The sequence below is a fragment of the Orycteropus afer genome, unplaced genomic scaffold, assembly GCF_000298275.1.
Source record: "Orycteropus afer afer isolate SDZICR_OR568_19922 unplaced genomic scaffold, OryAfe1.0 scaffold00202, whole genome shotgun sequence".
Classification (NCBI taxonomy): Eukaryota; Metazoa; Chordata; class Mammalia; order Tubulidentata; family Orycteropodidae; genus Orycteropus; species Orycteropus afer.
In genome coordinates this window covers 5943447-5949155 of record NW_006921789.1, presented here as the reverse complement: position 1 = coordinate 5949155, position 5709 = coordinate 5943447, and the positions used below count along the sequence as shown (strand labels likewise).

At 40.8% G+C, this 5709-nt stretch overlaps 1 pseudogene; it reads right to left on the bottom strand.

Annotated features, from left to right (window-relative positions):
• Positions 1-232: 232 nt before the first annotated feature.
• Positions 233-2094, bottom strand: LOC103203142 (annotated as a pseudogene).
• Between the last annotated feature and the right edge of the window lie 3615 nt (positions 2095-5709).

The following is a 5709-nucleotide window of genomic DNA, read 5'->3' as shown; positions in this document are numbered from 1 at the left end:
AATTTAAATACAGCTTTATTTAAGACTTGCATTTTCCACTTACAATACAGTAGTAGTAAAGTGCAATGTTACTTCCTTTCCTTATGCACATATTCCATTTTCTAGTATTGAGAATGCCCAGTAATTTAGTATAATAGTTTAGCTTTTAAAACTGCCACTGAATATGCTACAAATTTGGGCCCTTCAATTTACTGTGGAACAATGCTAAGGTCTCTATGCTCAAGAACTTGACTTAATCAGCCTCTTCAATAGTGGGTCCAGAGGAGGCACCACCAGATGCAGGAGCTCTACCACCAGGGAAGCCCCGAGGCATTCCTCCAGGCATGCCTCCAGCTCTCTGGTACAGCTTGGTGGTGGTGGGGTTACAGACTTTCTCTAGCTCTTTCTGATGATGTTCAAATTCCTCCTTCTCTGCTGTCTGATTCTTATCAAGCCAGTTGATAATTTCATTACACTTGTCAAGAATCTTCTCTTTGTTGTCATCATTGATCTTGCCTTGAAGTTTTTCATCTTCAACTGTTGCTTTCATGTTAAAGGCATATAATTCAAGCAAATTTTTAGAAGACATCTTATTCCTCTGTTTCTCATCTTCAGCTTTGTACTTCTCAGCTTCCTGGACCGTCCTGCCAATGTCTTCTTTACTCAAGCGGCCCTTGTCATTAGTGATAATAATCTTGTTCTCTTTTCGAGTACTCTTATCTACAGCAGAAACATTAAGGATGCCATTGGCATCAGTATCAAATTGATTTCAATCTGGGGAACACCAAGTGGTGCAGGAGGTATGCTAGTGAATTCAAACTTGCCAAACAAGTTGTTATCCTTGGTCATGGCATGCTCACCTTCATAAATCTGAATGAGTACACCAGGTTGGTTGTCAGAGTAGGTTGTGAAGGTCTGTGTCTGTTTTGTAGGAATAGTAGTATTGCACTTAATAAGGACAGTCATGACTCAACAAGCAGTTTTAATACCAGGGGAAAGAGGAGTGACATCCAAGAGCAGCAAATCTTGAACATTTTCAGATTTGTCTTCAGATAAGATAGCTGCTTGGACAGCTGCACCATAAGCTCATCAGGGTTGATGCTCTTCTTCAATTCTTTCAATTCTTTTCCATTGAAGAAATCTTAATGAAGTTTCTCAATCTTAGGAATATGGGTAGAACCACCCACCAGGACAATGTCGTGGATCTGAGACTTGTCTAGTTTTGCATCCCTGAAGGCTTTCTCCAAGAGCCCAGTGTGACATGGAGCAGATCAGCATTCAATTCTTCAATGTGGGTGTGGGTAATAGGAGTATAGAAATCAATTCCTTCATACAAAGAATCAATCTCAGTACTGGCCTGGGTGCTGGAAGAGTGTGCTTTGCACTTTCACAAGCAGTGCAGAGGTGATGGACAGCCTTCTTGTTCTCACTGATGTCCTTCTTATGTTTGTGCTTGAACTCAGCAATAAATTGGTTGGCCATTCTATTGTCAAAGTCTTCCCTACTAAATGGGTGTCTCCAGCTGTTGATTTGACCTGAAAGATTCCATCTTCAGTAGTGAGGATTGACGCACCAAAAGTGCCATCTTCTAAGTCAAAGATCAGCACATTTGTTTCAGCACCAACCTTCTTGTCTAATCCTAAAGCAATAGTAGTAGCAGTCTATTCATTGATGATTCTGAGTACACTGAGCCCAGCAATGGTCCCAGCAATGGTAGCCAGATGCTGAGAATCATTAAAGTAGGTTGGCACAGTGACAACAGCATTGGTAAAAGTCTTCCCAGGGTTGTTGTTTTTGTTGTTATGTGCTCTCAAGTCAGACCCAAATCGTAGCAACCCCTCCTTGGGTTTCCTAGGCAGTATCACTACAGAAGTAGATTGCCCCATCTTCCTTCTGAGGAGTGGCTGGTGGGTAAGCTTCTGCAATTTCCTTCATCTTTGTCAGAACCATAGATGACACTTCCTCTGGATAGAAACTTTTGGTTTCTCCCTTGTATTCTACTTGGACCTTGGGCCGGCCTGCATCATTCACTACCATAAAGGGCCTGTGCTTCATATCAGACTGGTGGCTCTCACTCAGTAAGTGGATCTGCTGGAGGTGCGGTTGTGGTTGCATCGCATGGGCACAATAACTGTCTCCCACTCAGTTACACAAAAACTACAATCAAAGAACCATCAAAAAACTAAAAGAAAGTGGGCAAAAAAAAAAAAAAAAATACTACATAAACACAAGCACAATTACCAACAACAGGGAAAGAAAAGAGGGAAAAAAACCCCACAATATCTGGGGGGAGGGCAATAAGAGAAAAAAGGTTGAGTAGGAGAATAATGAAGGAAAAATGGGGAAAATGCAAAAAGAAAAACAAGGAACAGGGTTAACCACGAGAAAGAAAAAAATTGGAACCAGGAACAGGGAAGAGAGAAAAAGCTGAAAACTAGAACCTGGGAAGGGAAGAATAAAGAATAATAATAGAAAGGGACAATAATAATAATAACAATAATTTTAAAAAAGACAAAAACAAACAAAATTTTAAAAAAGGGGAAAAAAAATTCTTGGCGAGGTGCAGGGCACCCAAGCTCCCTCTGAGCACACAGGCTGGGATGGAATTCCTGCTGGCCCAGAAAATGGGTGGGAGTGAGGGATGGCCATACTTCTGATCAACAAGAGGGTATGGGGTATAAGAGTAACATGGGGAATATCACACCTTTCCAGTTGTTGGCATCCCGAATGTCCTTGTGGTTCCCAGCAAGTGGAGCCTATTCTTAAGTTCCTGGAATCTGGGAGAACACTGTTGCTTTAAATATCCAAAATGGTCAAACCGCTTGTAAACATTCAAAATGGCTGCACCCTCCAGACAGGCAAGAGTCCATAGCTCAGCCTGCCTTCCTCTTTGCTGATTCCCCTTTTATTCACTAGCCACCAGTGCAGTCCTCCATGCAGTCCCTGGATAGCAGGGATGATTTTTAGGTTAATTCTTAGGTCCTAACACCACTTGGCAATATTCAAGCTATCTGTGCTGTCAGGATCACTGCTAGACCGCAGCTCCATATGTCTCCTTTTTTGGTGTTTTCATGCAAATTCTTCTACTACTTGGATTTTAGTCCACTTCTATATCCTTCCCTTCAAAGCTCAGGGCTCCAGGATTATTTTCTGCATCTGTGTTAATTGGTTCCCCCTTTTTTTTGTTGAAGAGGGTCTGTGCAGTCTTTCTGCCTATTCCTCCATCTTACCAAAACTCCAAGAGTTCTATTTTGATGTTAGCATGTTCTTTGCTGAAGAACTGGACTGGACTTCTACCTTTATGCTGCTAATATAGGTCTGTCATAGCCATTGCTATTCAGCTCCATTCAAGATGCTTTTACTGGGTGTACTATGTGAAAAGCATCTTGCTAGATACCAAGGGAACCACAAAAATAAAGTCAATCCCAACTCTGTACTCTAGGAAGACTTAGGATGGCATATGATAGCTGTATCATTGACTTGAACAAAAGGCTGACTTTAATAAATACACCTTTTGCTCAGAGAAATCCACCCACTCCACACCACTGCTTGTTCTCTAATAATCCCCTTAATGTTATTGTCTCCTACAATTCCCCTAGGAGCTCTGGTAGTATAGTGCCTAAGGCACTTGACTGCTAACCAGAAGGCTGGAGATTCAAACCCACGAGCCACTCCTTGGAAAGAAGTTTGGGCAATCTATTTCCATAGTGATACTGCCTCAGAAACCCAAAGAGGGGTCACTATGGGGCAGGTCCAACTTGACAGCACATAACAACAACAACAACAATTCCCCTACTTGATCATACCAATGTATAGTTTAGAAAGTGGTTTTATTCATCATTTTATTTATTGTTGTGATAGTTGGAGTTATGTGCCAACTTGACTGGACCAAGATTCTGAATGGTTTAAGCATTTGTGATGTGGTTATTCTCATGGTGAGATTTAATGTATATGTTTTGAACAGCCAATCCACTGAAAAGGAATTTCCCAAGGGATGTGGTCTGCTTCCAATATATATATGAACATCCTGGGAAAAAGATAGACTCTTCTGTGGATCTGGATCCTGTTGTGCTGCCTACAACTGTCTGTGAATGAACAATCCACCATTCGGCCTGGTGATCTTGGATTCGTCATCCTTTGGAGTCAACAGCCAGTATACTGCTGCCAACCTTGAGTTTATCAGCCCCTGCAGCTGTGTGGGTTGGGAAAAGCCTCCAGCTTGACATTAGATCCAGGAAGTAGGGTTTGTCGACTTCTATAAATGTGTGAGCCATTTTCCTAAGACAAATTTCTCTCTCTCTGTATATATAAGCTTACTGGTTTTGCTTTTCTACAGAACCCAGACTAACACAATGATCATACTAATCCTGTGAAATACTAAATCTGCTATTAGCAGCTTCATTTTGACAAATGAAAGGATAAGGCCTACAATAATAGAATCAAGACTAGAACCCAGTACTTTTATGAAGCACACACAACCAAGACTAGATCCCATTGATCTACCAAAGAAAGAACAACAATTCCTTTTAGGATTGTTTCATTTCCTCTTAAAGTACACACAAGCAGTGGAGTGCTCAAATAGTAATGAATTTAATTTTAGATGCCATGAAGAAAATCTTCAACATGCCTGTTAATATTTTTTTTGCTTTTAGAATCAAGCATGCTCTTGGGCATGATCAATAATAAGGGTACAATATGTGATCTCATGGACAGAGGAACTTCAGTGCAGCCAGGCCTCACACAGAATAGAGCTATGAAAATGCTAAGAACCAGGACCTCTCTCTGCTCTCTTTCTCTCTGTCTACTTCTTCCTTCTCCTCCTCCACCATGTCTTCCTATTCCTCTCTCTTCCTCTTTCTGTTTCCTCCCCTCCTTTTCCTTCTCCCACTCTTCTTCCTCATCTTTTTCTACCTGTGAATGAATTGCTCTTGGGTCACATAATTATCCCTGGGTCAATCATTGTGGGTAGAAATAACAGAATTCACAATATAAAAATGATTACCTAGGCCAGTTTTTTGAGAAGAGCCTTTGGTGAGAGCAATTCCTTCTACTCATCATACAGACATACTCTAAAACATATCTCCTATGGAGACTTGTTTATAATATTTTTTTATAAAGTTGAGAATTTTGAAATGCTTTCGCAGGAGAAGTATGTTTTGTATCGGTAAGACTCTTGTAACCATGTAACACATAGATTTTCAAATACTTGAATATTCTCTCTCCCTTAAAAATAAATAATCAATATATTCTCAGAACAATCAAAATTGATCACTCTTACTGTATTAATGGTTGTTATGCAGGAATTCTTTTTTTTTTTTTTAATTTATTGTGATTTGGGTAAAGATTTACAGAGCAAATTCACTTTCCATACAGCAGTTCACATATACATTGTCTCATGTCATTGACCATAGTTTACCACAATGCAACAGCTCCCCTCCACTTCCTCCCCATAGTTACCTCTTCCCAGTGACCATAGCTCCATACCTTCCTGTACCCTGAGCTGTCTCCCTGTGCATAAGCAGCCCTTCCTTCTCCCATGATTGTTCTCTCCAGGGTGTGTGTCTACTTGAGGTAAATTTTTAACTCACATGCCTGTACTTTGTTTGGCTGGAAACCACAGGTTTGGGTTCAATTCCAGGCCTGAAGGGCAGTTCGGGGCCATAGTCTCAGTGGTTCCACCAGGCTCTATTGGGCCAGCAAACATGGTCCTCACCTTCTTTTTTTTTTTTT